This window comes from Falco naumanni, chromosome Z (genome assembly GCF_017639655.2).
Source record: "Falco naumanni isolate bFalNau1 chromosome Z, bFalNau1.pat, whole genome shotgun sequence".
NCBI lineage: Eukaryota > Metazoa > Chordata > Aves > Falconiformes > Falconidae > Falco > Falco naumanni.
In genome coordinates this window covers 25,115,786-25,129,558 of record NC_054080.1, presented here as the reverse complement: position 1 = coordinate 25,129,558, position 13,773 = coordinate 25,115,786, and positions in this window count along the sequence as shown.

Sequence of the window (13,773 nt, the reverse complement as noted above, 5' to 3'; positions counted from 1 at the left end):
CTTAGACTTCTATAGAACTTACCACAAGATGCTCAAGTGCAGTATATTTACAGAAGGGGAAAATCTGCTGAATTAACATTTTATTTAAATGTGCTGTGTGTGGGTGCATTGATCAACATAAAACTAAAAGAACTTCCTAGAAGGAAATTTATAACAGGCCAAAATATAAAACACTTGCAAACATCATGGATATGTTATTTACTAAACCAAGTAAATGTGTATGGCAGATCAAGAAGGACTGTGAAGACAATACATGCATGCACACACAAAAGCAAATGGGTTCAACAGGGAAGGATGGTTATCTGTTGTAAGACAAGGAATTTTTTAACACAGGAACCAAGCACAAATTGGAGACAGAGTAGCCAGTGAACTCTTGAGAAATTAAACACAAAACCACTATAAGGCAGACAAAGAGCAGAACAACTACCTAAAGACATTAAAACCAAATAACAAAGGTATTTTCATTTATTCTGGAAACTGAAAACATGCCAAGGAAGCTGTGGCATTAACAGACAAAAAAAAAAAAGACATAAAGGAACCCTCTAGTAAAAAATACCATAGCAGTTAAGTATTACATTGTTGTCTAATGCAGATTCATACACCAGAGACATTTTTGGCAGAGGGAAATTCTAGAGTTGGCTCAAAATAAAATTTCAGCTTACTCAAAGAACTTCTTTGAATGATAAACTGAACAGCAACGAATGGTCAGGTCCAGCTGGTATTCACCCAAGAGTTTGAAAGATGTGAAACAGCTGAGACAGCAGCAGCAGTGTGTGACTTTGGTCAAATAAGCCCTGGCACAGAAGGACTGGCGGGTCTCAAATGAGGCTCCAGGAGTGGACCAGAAATCTAAATACCAGTAAGTCTAATTACAGTGCCGGGTGAATTTTTAAGTGCAGTAATAAAGAAGAGAACCTGCAGATAGAAGAGATAAATGTTATACTGAGGAAGAAACAGGATGGCTTTTGTAAGAGGGATCATGCTTCACCAGTGTACTAGTTTACTCTGAAGCAAGCACGATGTAAGGTGTGTCAGCTCATACAGAATAGTCAGATTTACAAAAAGGTTTTGACAAGGTCTCCTGTGAAAGTCTCTGAAAGATGTTCAGTTGTCATGGGAAAGTAAGTTTGATTAACAGCCAGCTAAATGTTGAGAAATAGATGCCAGGAGTAAAATGGGAAGTTTCAAAACAAAAGGACATATTCAGTAAGATGTCTCAGGAGTTCATGTTGACCCTTTCACACACAACCTAGAAAAAAGGGTTGAATGGTGAGATGATAAATTTTGCTAATGGTATAATAATAATAATTGACATTTTTCAGAGCAACTTCTGGCAACTAGTCTTATGCTTGTCTAAGGTTTGCACAGTACAGAGTGACAAAGTGCTAAAATGACAGGTAATATTCAGTAGTGATAAATGAAACATGATGTATATTTGAAGAAACTGCCCCATCTGTGTTTTCTAGGTTAGGTATAATTGTTCAGATCACAGATGTTAGAGCCATTAGCTCAATATGCACAAGCATTCAAGAAGGCAAAAGAATACTGAGACCCATTAAGAAGCCAAGGTTTATGGATAAAGTTAATGTCTTTCAATAGCTCACCAGGTTTTAATCTAAAGCTTCCCCTCAGTGTTGTTGGCTGCAATATTATTGCTGCAGTACCATGAGTTGAAAAAGAACTTAAAACAAAATAAATATATGATTCTGCAATTGTAGATTCATGAACTGCATCATGGATACCAAGTCCAGTTCTGGTTCCCCCATCTGAAAAAAAGACAGATGGGAAAAGAGTGAAGGATGGAGTCTCTGTGAAATGAGACTTAACAGCTCTTCTACCAGTAAGAGGCAACTGTGGGGGGTAATAGATGAAATTCCCAAGGGATGGGAAAAGGGTTGACTAAGGAGTGAATATGCACTGTTTCTCATAGCAAAAGGAACATGAAACTCTCAGGCATCAGATATGAAACAGACAATGGAAATGTTTTTTCACAAAATGCATATCCAAGCTGTGGCACAAATGGCCTTAGGAGCCATGGAAACCAAACGAAGAATTAAATCAGGCAGGGCGTAGAGCAATTTGTGCAGGGTTGGTCAGCTGAGGGCTGCCAGATGTCACGGCCTGAAAGAAACCTCCAGCTGAAGAAGCCCTTGAACCACTACTGACTTTCAGAAACTGGCTTAATAAGTCTAGGCAGCACCCATTTTCTATATGAACTGTTTCTAGAACTCTTCTGCAATGTATTAATTACTTGGGACAGAATAATAGAGTAATTGCACTGTTATGGACCTCGATCTTGATTTTTCTGTTCGCCTGGGTCTATTTCAAGCCTGTGCTAGGCAAAGGTACCACCAGAAATTAGGTTTGGTCTTGGCATGAGGATACACAAAAGGGTTCATCCAGGTAAGAAGTAAAGCAGCCCTCAGTACAGTCAGTCCTCTAGGACTGTAGGAATAAGCTCAAAATTCAGAGATGGCCATATGAATTCAGTCCACTCCCTAAGAACATTATATACCATAATTTAAAAGTGTATAAACGTAATTCATAAGAGGAGTGTTAGTGTCATAGAGCACTATCTTTCCACATAACTTCTGTTGACCATTCTGTTTCCCACACTCCTCACTGGTCTTCTTATATTAAACATTATCTTTAGGTTCAGACGATTCAAAAGCATTTATAATTTTGTCCTTGTAATTTCCAGTTCTGGAGGCACTTTCCTCCAATATCAAAGCTTCTTACATGTCTATGATAATAACGGAATTATTCTGAGTTGGAAGAGGAAAATGTCAAATCAAAGACCCATTTTAAAAATGATAAAATAAGAGTTAAAAACAAGATTCAGATGGGGGAAATATGGATTATTTCTAAAGCAAAGAGAAATGTTTATGAAATTTGTGGAAAACTCAAAATTTATTTCTTTTCTGCTAAGGAATTGAAACAGCTCTCCTTTAACATCCTTGCCATTGGAGAGAAGGAAAGTGATAAACATGATACTTATTTTTAAAGAACCTTGGAAATTAGCTTCTTTCTTTTGGCCTCTGGTACTATCTTCACTTCATTTCAATTAAATTAAACATCTAGCCACAGCTTAAATTTTCATTTTTAGGAATGAAGCAAAAAATGCTATTAACCTGAGCATGATTCACCAGTGACAGGCTGCAGGAAAAAGAAAAAGCAAACAGTATAATGCATGTGTAAACTCAAAAGTCATTTTCAAAGGCAAATGAAACTGATAATCTCTCAGCTGCAAAGTTGAGTCTAGTTTCTGCCAAAGAAAAATGTTGACCGCAAATGATCAGAAGCCTAACTGACCTTTAAAAGTAGTTTGAACAAATTTTGGCTATTCAGTCCAAATAAAAGAGGGGAAAATAACATCACTCAAGAGTATAGAAAACATCTGCAAAGAGCAAAGGATTGGTGTGTTCTCTTTCTCCCAGGTAGGGAAGGTAATGATTAGTGGCCTTAAGCTGTGCTATGGGTGGCGTAGCACAGACATTAGAAACCATCATTTGATTAGTAGCACTACAGAAGCTCGTCTTGAACAGTCATGTTATTTTCATAGCTTGATGTAATCACACACATGCTGACAGCTCCTCTGTCAGAAATAGTTTAGGTATCGTTGATTGTGCCTTGAGGAAGGGTTTAAAAGATCACTTTTTGACAGCTGTTCAGCTCCATGTATTTTTATGAGTAACGAAGTGTCACCATTGTTTATATTCCCTTCACAAGTACATGGGTATACGCTTACTTCCCTCATTCAAACTGTTGACAGATTTGTAGGAACAGCTCCCTTTGCCTGTTGTAATCCCTGCCAGTTGTAATTAATTTAGAACTTCACCCATTAAGATTTAATTCTTAGAAATAATCTTATTCCTTTATACTTGTCCTTAGTTATGATAAGTATCAGCTCCAGAGAGACCAAGGCAGAGTTCTTGCTGTAAATAGTACCATCAAAAGAGGGAAGATAGCCATATTACTATTCTTACTCTCCATTGACTTTTCCTCTGCAGACAATTTCTATCCCAGCTCCTACATTAAAATCTCTTTGACAAAAGCTAACTGTCTTTTTTTCTAGGTAAGTATTTTATTCACTACCAGGATTCAACAATGGGGAAAAAGGCTTTCTCAGAATGAGACAGCAGTCTCAAGACATTTTGCTGAAAATCACTCTTCTGGTAGGACAAATATTTACAGAGAGAGATTACCATGACCCCACTACCTAATAGCTTTCTTGGTTTGATTTTTTTTTTTTTTTTTTTTTTTTTTGAGATGCTGAAGTTCATGTTGGTTTAATCAGAGATTTCCATATACTCCATGTTAAGCTGTGTTAAATACAGCTTCAGCTTTAGGCCTGTCCAGGGTTCTCCTCTGTTCCCCACAAATGTGCTTATCCTGCACTGGAAAACAGGGCTCCCCACAAGTGCGGTGGTGTTGCCTTGAGGACATACATGAGACAGTGACTACTGGAAGATCTGTGCTATTCGGTCTGTGGTTTCCTCTTTGTTGCTCACCTTTTCTTAACATGTAGTCAATAAAGACTAGGTGGGGTTGGCTCTCTTCTCTCCTTTTTGTGCTCATCCACCACTACAACAAAAAATCGGGATATTAGGGTAGAATAAAATAATCTGAGAGCGTGTGGCTGGAGCTTGTATGACACTTCTTTTGGTGGGCTAAAATGGTTATACAGAAGTTTATCTGTGGTTAGAAAACAGAGAGCTTTCTTTTTTCCTCTCACTTCTAACTCTGTTTTACTGTATTACTGAGATTTATTTTACTTTATACTTAATTAGGAGACTGAAAATACGTGTTTCTGCTGAAGGGCAAGTCTCAGTTTTCATTTTGACACTGTGATCTAATCAGACTTATGAAAAGTACTTCAGCAAATGAAACAGGCATAAGCATGGACTTTCTCATTCATGTGATGATTCTGTGTAGCCTTGATAATGCCAGCTTCATAGTGTGTGCTTAAAAAAAATCAGTCCTTGCCATAGCTGCATGCGTTGTGATGATGCTACTGCAAGTAGCCAAGGGAGTTATGTTAAATCCAGCTCAGGAACCCTTCTGCAGCCACCTCAGGAACTGCAGTGTGACAACTTTATAAACCAGTGCTATAACTGTGTCCTCAGCTGTGTCTTAGGGGCAAAGTCAACTTCAAAAAATTACTTTTAGGTCTTGGCTTATTGTTCTCTGTGGTAAACAACAAAAATAAAACAAAACACACAGGGACTACGTTTGACTATGACTGAAAGTGTAACAATAGGCTGCAGTAACACTGAGGTCACTATAGTCTGGATGGCTATACCCAAATAAGCTGTAAGTTAACAAATAAAAGAGTGTTTACATAGTAGCAATGCAAACAGCACTGAATACAAGTCATTTTACAGCCCATAGGAACAATGATCTTACAGGCTGCATACGTACGCATTGGACGTGGCATGTGTAAGCATCTTCCAGAAGATGTCATGGCAGTGCAAGTCTCTCGAGAGGACCAAGGCCTGTGATCTTGAAGCTTCTTCCCACTGTTTATGGAAGGTTTCATCCAATACTACTTCTTGATGGGGTTGTCTGTAAGGGACACCCATCAGGTTGTCCTTCCCTCTGGTTTTGACTTCCAGGCTCTCAACCAGCCACCCTCTACCCAAGTTTCATGCATTTGAGCCATTTGCTTTTACACAGAGTACATATTCAGCCATATATGTTGAGTATAATAACATACTGCTTAGATGGTTAGTCAAACAGGACCAAAAATTAACATATTAACACCAGAAAACAAGCACTCAGTCACGAGGGAGTGGGAATGGCTTGTATATACTTCCTTACATTACTATTTCTGTTGATTTCCACTAGGTGTTAGCTTTATTCTGACACTTCCTAGAACACAATAGCTGTTATTACTATTGGAACAGGGCACTTGCCACTGGTTTCATTTATACTGGTGACAGGGAGAAAGTGCACTATGTATTCGCATGGGTTTAGCCCATGTATGGGTTAGATTCTTTTCTAAATTGAAAAGGTATGGCAAATTCACATAGAATTAAAGATAAAAAGGAAAACAATATCATGAAGAACCTTATCCATTAATCATATATGTATCTTATGCTAAAACAACTTTTTGAAGAAATTAATGGATGCCTAATATTTTCAGTACAGTAACCTGAGCTATTTTATAATCTCAGTTATTTTAAGAACCTGCTTGGATTCCACTCCTAACAAAAATTAGAGTTCAAATGGTATGCTTTCTTTTGCAATCTCTGCACAAAAAGTTTTGGAAGATCTGTAATCAGAGTTATTTCGTAATCTAGACTTGTTAGGGGCTATTTTTGTTCCTGTTTCTGACAAATGACAGCTTGAGAATGGTATGCTTTCTTTTGTAATGTCTTCCAGAGAAACTTTCTAAGATCTGACTGTCCTTTCAAATAGCGGATTTATCTGTTGAGTGGTGTTAGGAAGTGGAGTTGAACACAGTCGTTTGAGTGGCTGGGGTGTAAGATACCTTGCAATTTCTATAAGTATGGGGTCCTCAACATTTTTTTCCCCTTCTGTGCAACTACAAAGCAAAAATATCATAAGAAACTTATCTGAAGTTATCTGTAAAAATGCAGTTAAGTCCTCTTCACTGAAGCAGGTTAATTCCCCATTCATTTTGATACCTGCAAGTAAGAAAGTACAAGTCTCCTTCAGAAATTGTTAACACGTAGGGTGCAGAATTTAAACATTAGTTCTAGGAAAGTCAAACTTCTCATCTCAATTACTTTGAAAAACCTCATGAAGCAACATTGTTTCATGGACTTCACAGCCTCACAAATGAGCTGTCTTGTCCAGATCCAAGAGTTGTGATGCTCATACTTTCGTTTCTGATAAAACCAGCCATATCTGGAAAATGATGAAAGGCAATGTCTAGACTTTTTAAATTTCTGGTTTATTTCCAGTATTTGGCATTGGACACTTGGATGTCTGTCCCAACAGAAGAATGGGAGAATGTCTAAAACTTTAACATGTGTGCTTTCTCTCCCATGCAGCTGCATTCAGGTCAGCAGTTGCTCAGGCATATACTTTTTTCTTCAAAGTTAAAAGCTAAAGGAAGGCTAAGAAATGATACCTTCAGTTAACTGCATTTACATCTAAAATATGAGTGGTGAAAAGTATTCCAGAAAATACTTGTTCATGCTGTGCAGTTTATCTGAAACATTTCTGTGTCAGTTACACAGCAAAATACGGTATATTTTTTCTAATTTGCTATGATAAGTAGTGTTTCATTGTATAAACATAACCTGCACACAATACAAGTGGTTTTGCCAAATTTTGTCAAAATTAACAAAGCATTTACCAAAACCATAACAAATACTCTCTCTGTCAGAAAGATATGATCTATAACGGAATCCTTTCTAGACACCAGTGGAGGTTTTTAAGCGTTGGAAACAGATCAAGATCTCTGGTAACAGGGATTAATTTTACCTTCTCATTTCCTGCTTTGCCTGTGAATTTCTGACTCAATGTATTTTAAAATATTTGAAGAGGCTCAAAAAGCCAAGTTTACAAAGGTCAGTTTAGTGTGATCAGACACCCAACTCAGACAGCAGTGTTATATGCTTGCTCCTGAGAGAGTAATTCAGTTGCCTGGTATTAAGTATTACCTAAGGGCAGTCCACGAAACCAAGCTCCCCGTTTTAAAGCTCATATTCCTTTAGATGTTTAATGCTGACTTGGAGGTGTGCTCAGAAGCGTGCTAGGGAAGCTGGGGTTAAAGCCGGCCACCAGCCCAAAACTGGAAAGAGGGGCTGAAGTTCTTCACTGGTCTTGAGGCAGCCTGGTTTATTAGGCTGACTCGAAAAGCAGTTGAACAGAGCTTGCTAATCAGGCCAGCACTGATGCTGCAGGAGTGCAGAGCGTGAAGAGGCAGCAGACAGTGTTTTAATGTGCTGTTCAGGTGGGGGCACCTGAGTGAGTAGGGTAAATACTTAGACCAAAAAAGGTTGGACACTTTGGCCCCCCTCAACTAGGACCTACTTTAGGGCTTAGGTAGGACTCATTCCTCTGTCCCATTCTTGACAGCCTAGGTGGATAGCTCAGGTGCTTTTCATCTGTCTGCCAAAGTGAAGCATCAGGTTTTAGGTCTGTGTTGTAGTCCAGACTAAGATGACAACTACCAAAATCAGTCAAAAAGACATAAACTAGCATGTCACAAACTCAGAAGAATTCAGCATTTTCAGGGTGTGCAGAGTTTCAAAATGACTGAAGCTGGCAGGGACATCTGAATAACATCTAGTCCAACCTCTCTGCTCCAGCATGGCCACCTGTGTCCTCTTACCCATGACTGTGTCCAGATGCCTTTTGAATATCTTCAAGTATCAGCTGCCTCCCCAGGGCCCAGGGTAAACATGACAAGAAAACTCACTATGCTGGTACTGCCCTTGGGTTACTATCCGTTATTGATTTTTCATGTAGGCAGTGACGAAGTTGCAATAAGAAGTCCAAAGGCTATCAAGAAAGACTTCAGTGCCTAGGGACAACTGGTTAAGGGATCAGAAGCCCAAGTGGCATTCTCCTTTAGCCTTCCAGTTGCATGGAATGATGAGGAAAGAAACAGGATAAACCCAGCAGATCAATACCTGGCTCCATGACTGGTGTCACCAGCAGAATGTTGGGCTTTTTGATCATGGGTCAGACCATGACACCAGGCCTGCTGGCAACAGATGGGGAATGCCTGTCTCAAAGGGGAAAGGGATAAAACTAGGCTCACTTAGAGGTAAGTGTGGGGGTGGCACACCAATTTTAGAGGGACAGTGTTCCAGAGAGGTCCTTTGATGTGCTCTACACTGTGCTGAGTACACTGGAGTGCATTTGAAATGTCCCTGCACTAACGTGCGCAGCACCTTAGCCATCTCAGTGGAGACAGAGGACAGAGATCCACACAGCAGCAAAGGCATAAGGGTCGTTGATGTGTTAGAAAACACAGAAACACCTGAAAATAATCACATAGAAGTTAGGGCTTCTCCAGCTTTCTTAGCCTCACACAAGCTACAGGTTACTTTATCAATGTAATACTCAGGTGGCTTTTGGGCTATATGTATCTTGGAGCATGCTACCAGGCCAGCTAGTCAAAGAAGGACCAGCAGGAGGGGTGGGGGCATTCTGTCAGGAGGCAAAAGCTCCATTTCCAGGCTCCAGTCCTCCTGGGAGTGATGCTAAAGAAGTCATCACCTCTGGAGGAGAGGAAGCAGCTCCTCACACCGCTGCTCAGGGCTCCCGGGCAGGTGGGAAACACCACTGCCCTCCCCAGGTTCGGGACAGCCAGCCTGCCTCTCTCTGCTGTTGGGCTGGCGAGGGAAGGAGCCATGAGCACAGGAACAAATCAACAAACTGCTGTGCTTGCAGCACAAACATTCCTCCAGCTCTCCCAGGCTGACAAGTAGGGCAGTCCAAAACAGTGTCCTGTAAGGTAGACTATTAGAAGAAGCAAGGAGTCCCTGGCATTACTTGGGATGTTATTAACGAAGACTGATGGGTAGAGGGCTTCCTATAGGGAGTGAGTATCCCTGGGATATGCAACAGCTAAGCAGCAGCACTGAGGACTGCAAATCTGAGTGAAGGTACTTTAAACCGGGAGTGAAGTGAGAGTTAGACATCTGCTTGGTTCTAGTTAGCAGGAATTTCCTTTTGCTTTCCCTGAGGCTGTACTACAGCTGTCCATTACTCTACATGGCAATCTTTCCTGGCAAAATATAATTAAGCATTACTTACATAGAGCAGATTTTTGGCACTTTGCTCTTTTTGAGAGTAGAGGGAGACAAAATGTAGCTAAATGCCAGGTTCTTCCAATAAAAAGTAAAGCATATAGTAGCTGGGTATGAAATAGATGAAGTGATTCTGAAGAAGTTTAATTCTGATAATTTCTGCAGCCCTGAAAATACAACAGCATAATCCTGTTTTGATCTGAACCTTCCAGCACTGGCTAGACCTGCTCCAAACTTTTACCAAAACAGCACAAAGGCACAAGCTTGTCAACAGTGTGCTTCAGTCAGGAATAGCAAGATAAGAAACCATTTTGTGGCAAGCTGTTTGTAATAAGCCTACATTGCTCCCTATAGTGAATGCAATATCTCAGTATTATTACTGCTTAGTTTAGAGTTTATCAAATCATTCAGTCACATGTGATTTAAATCATTTACTTTGGTGATACCTGTAAGAAAAAAATCTTATAAACTTATGTTTTTCTTTACAGTACTTTGATTATACTGATAATGTCAAATTCATAGTAGGTTTGTCTGGCTATGTTCCTGTTAAATAGTATGCAACTGAAATGTTTAGAAACATTTTATAATATCACTGCATGAAGTTAAAGTAAGCTACAAAGTGCATGGAAGCGCAAGTATAGAATACTCATGGGAACTGAGAAGATGAGGAATAGAAGAAAACAAGGGAGAAGTTTAACAGCAGATAGACTCTTCTCTACCTAGGAAAGATAAAAACCTTAAAACTAAGCATTTAAGGGTGGACTTGGAAAATGGTCAGTACTGAATAAGAATAGAAGACTAAAAGATTCCATGACTGACATTGGAGATGTGAGGCAGAAGGTCCTTGGACAGATGAAATGGAGATGGCAAGAGAACGGGGGATGGCAGTGGGTAGGGCAGCGGGGACAACGGTGTTTAATCCAGAGACTGCGATCCCTTAATGGCCTTAATATTAACTGCAGGTGTGCTGAGTCTTTGCAGCCTTTCTTCTTTGGACAATGAATCAGTGTGAATCCTCCTGGGAATGTGTATTTTCTTCCTTCTACCAGCTGATCTGCGCAGAGAATAGCAGATCCCCACTGCTACGATTAGTAGTCCTGGATGGAAAGGACCTCAGCTAAGAGTCTGGATCCTGCCAAATCAATGTGACTGTTAGTCTGGCTTCTGGTGCTGAAGCTTCTCTTCCTGATGGGTGTTCACTTTCCTAAAGAGCCAGGAAGATAATTTTAGAAACAAATAGTCCTGAGAATACTGTTAAGATCTGTATGAAGTTCTTGAAGGAAAGGATGTACCAGCTCTTGATGTTGTGGGACTTAGTGTTCAAACCTGAGGAGTTCTACATGCCACATAGAAGCCACCAGCATTGGGAGTTTTGGGAGAAAGGTGTTCTGTATTCATCTCAGGATCCACATGAGTCCTGTTGATGTGCTGATGGTCTAGTCAGCAGCTACCCAAACTAATAACATCATAATAGCCTGTTAGATCAAAAGATTTTTAGATTATTTTTTTCCAATAATGTAGACTTACTCCTGTGTTTTGCTGACATGTCTTTTGATCTCTGGGGGAAGCTGAAGAGTAGTGAAGGCAATTGGCAGCTACACTCTCTCAGTGCTGTTTCTTTGGTTGACAGCCACCAGTCAGCTCCAGGCGCTCCTTAGGGGGATATACACACCTCTTCCAAGTGGCATTTGAAGGTCATCACCAGCATTCTGCTGCTGCCTATGTGCAAGAAGGTAAGCTCCTAAACACATGTAGGGACAACCAGCCAGGCTTGAGTGTCTGGGACTAGGAAGAGCAGGGTCCAGGCATCAGATGGAAATGTGGAAAAAAATGTGGCCAACAGTCTGAATTTCCATTATGTTGGAAATTATGATACTCAAAAAAACCTTCTACATCATGTTCTGAAATAAAAATTTCACAAAAATGTGTTTAAAAATGTAAGGTCACCGATCTTTTAACACATGTTTTGTTCATGAAGGGTATCTCTAACATTATCTTCATCTTTGCTTAAGTACTGGTTTCTTGGTGGTGACATTCGCACACCCAAGCTGCTACAGGCAGGGTATTTTTGGTTAGCTGGCTGGGTACTGTCACCAGTGAGTAGATGGTGCTGGGCACCACGGAAGCATGCAGGGCCTTCTGCACCTGCAGAGGGACCAGCAGGGAACTCTTCAGCCTCACTCGGCCTGATCCATGAGAATAGAAACCTGAGCAGTGTTTGTCCAGGCAGATGGAAGATTTCCTGCGCTTGTGCCTGCTGGGAGGGGTGGGCAGGTCACAGACAGGCTGTGTGCTTCTGCCTCACCCTGGGGCACCCTGTGCTGGGCACTGGGGCTGTGACATACACAGTGCATGTCCTCAGCCACCAGCATAGTTTCTTCCCACCTCCCCAGCTTCCCTCACGTAATCACTGTCTTCCCCCACCTCTCTTTTCCAAGTACAAATTTCATAATTTAAGAAATTCCCAAATCCTACATATCCAAAGTATAATTACGCTAAACATCCTGGATATGATGGCATTTCCGTAGCAATGTGGTATTTTAGGAAGGAATGTATTGCTCATGTATACAAAAAAAAAACCCAAGAACAAACCCATAAGGTTTGCTTTTCACCTACATATACCAAGGCTTAACAATCAAAAAGTGTCTCAGCAAATACAAGCAAACTGAAAAAATATATCACTAATAATATAATATTGATCAGGAATGTCTACCAAAGTCAGTGACTTCTTATTGGCTTCGAACTCTTCCTCCCACCGTGAGGGCTGGCAGCAATCCCACCGGCACAGATATTGTCTCAACCTGCAGCAAAACAGCAACAGCTATTTCTCAATCCTGTATTTTTGCTGCACAAGCACAGTCACAAAGGTGAGGTCATCAAGGCAACCAGGCAGCAGGGATTAGGGGAGAAAGTAGATGCACTATGGGTATAAAGCTCCATCAGAAAAATGCCTCTTGTCACGAGTTATTTCTTTTAACGGAAACCACTTCCAAATCCCTCAGATCTGGCCAACAGCTCAGGTCAAAAGCTGCTGTCAGAAGTGAGGCCTCAACATTCTTACAGCTGAAGAAAAGTTAAGAGTTTTTAATTGCTATGGTTATAAAAATGGACAGATTTTTCTAAATTCCTCTTTTTTCCCCTTCCTGCCTCTCTGACACATATGTCAATAATTGAACCTGTATCTCTGAAGAAGTTAAAATAGAAAGCAAACTTTAAAACGTATTCATTGTAATTTGCCATTTCTGAGGTTGATGCTGGGTAGAAATTAGAGACTAGGAAAGTTGTTAACAGGTACTGTTTGTTCAGAGAACTCTTCACATACAAAAAAGTGATTGTAGTTAGGGAATGCTTTTTTTTTTCTTAATAATCTTTCATTTGAACTTATTTACAAGCGTGTTTTGAATGTTCGATTGTCTTCTATAGCCATGTCATTTCTGCTGCCTTTAAAAAACACATTTTTCATTTGCTGCTCTGATTATATTGCCAGTGTCTGATGCAACTTTGTTCTACTGCTAAATTCAGAGACACAACTTCAAAAGTAAAAACATGTGCATATTAACAGTGATAGGAAAGAATTTTGATCCAGTGTTATTTGCATTTAGAAAGTTGTACTCTTTACTTATACTCAGGATTACTATGTCCTGTTTAGTACGGACAAATAAACACCTCTCTTTAAGTATTCACCGATCTTAGAACTATTCACTTCCTCAGATCAGTATTACACTGAATTCATGTCAGGAATAGGCTTTTCATCAGTTATGCTGGTTTTCAGGAGTACAGTAAAACTCACCTGAAGTGTCTTCCTTTATGCAGGGGTGCACCTTTGAAATGAGAAACGCAAAGCTGCTTATTAACTTTATGTATCTTTATTAACTCACTAATTGTTATGAAGCCTGTCAGCAACTTGAAAAAGCTCTGGAGAAAGATAAAGAAGATGAAGGCACACAGCTTTGCAAATTAAGAAAACCCCAACAGCTTTTGGAATACGAGAACGAGACATTCTTTGGGAAACTGTGATGTTGCTGGTTTGTTAGGCGAC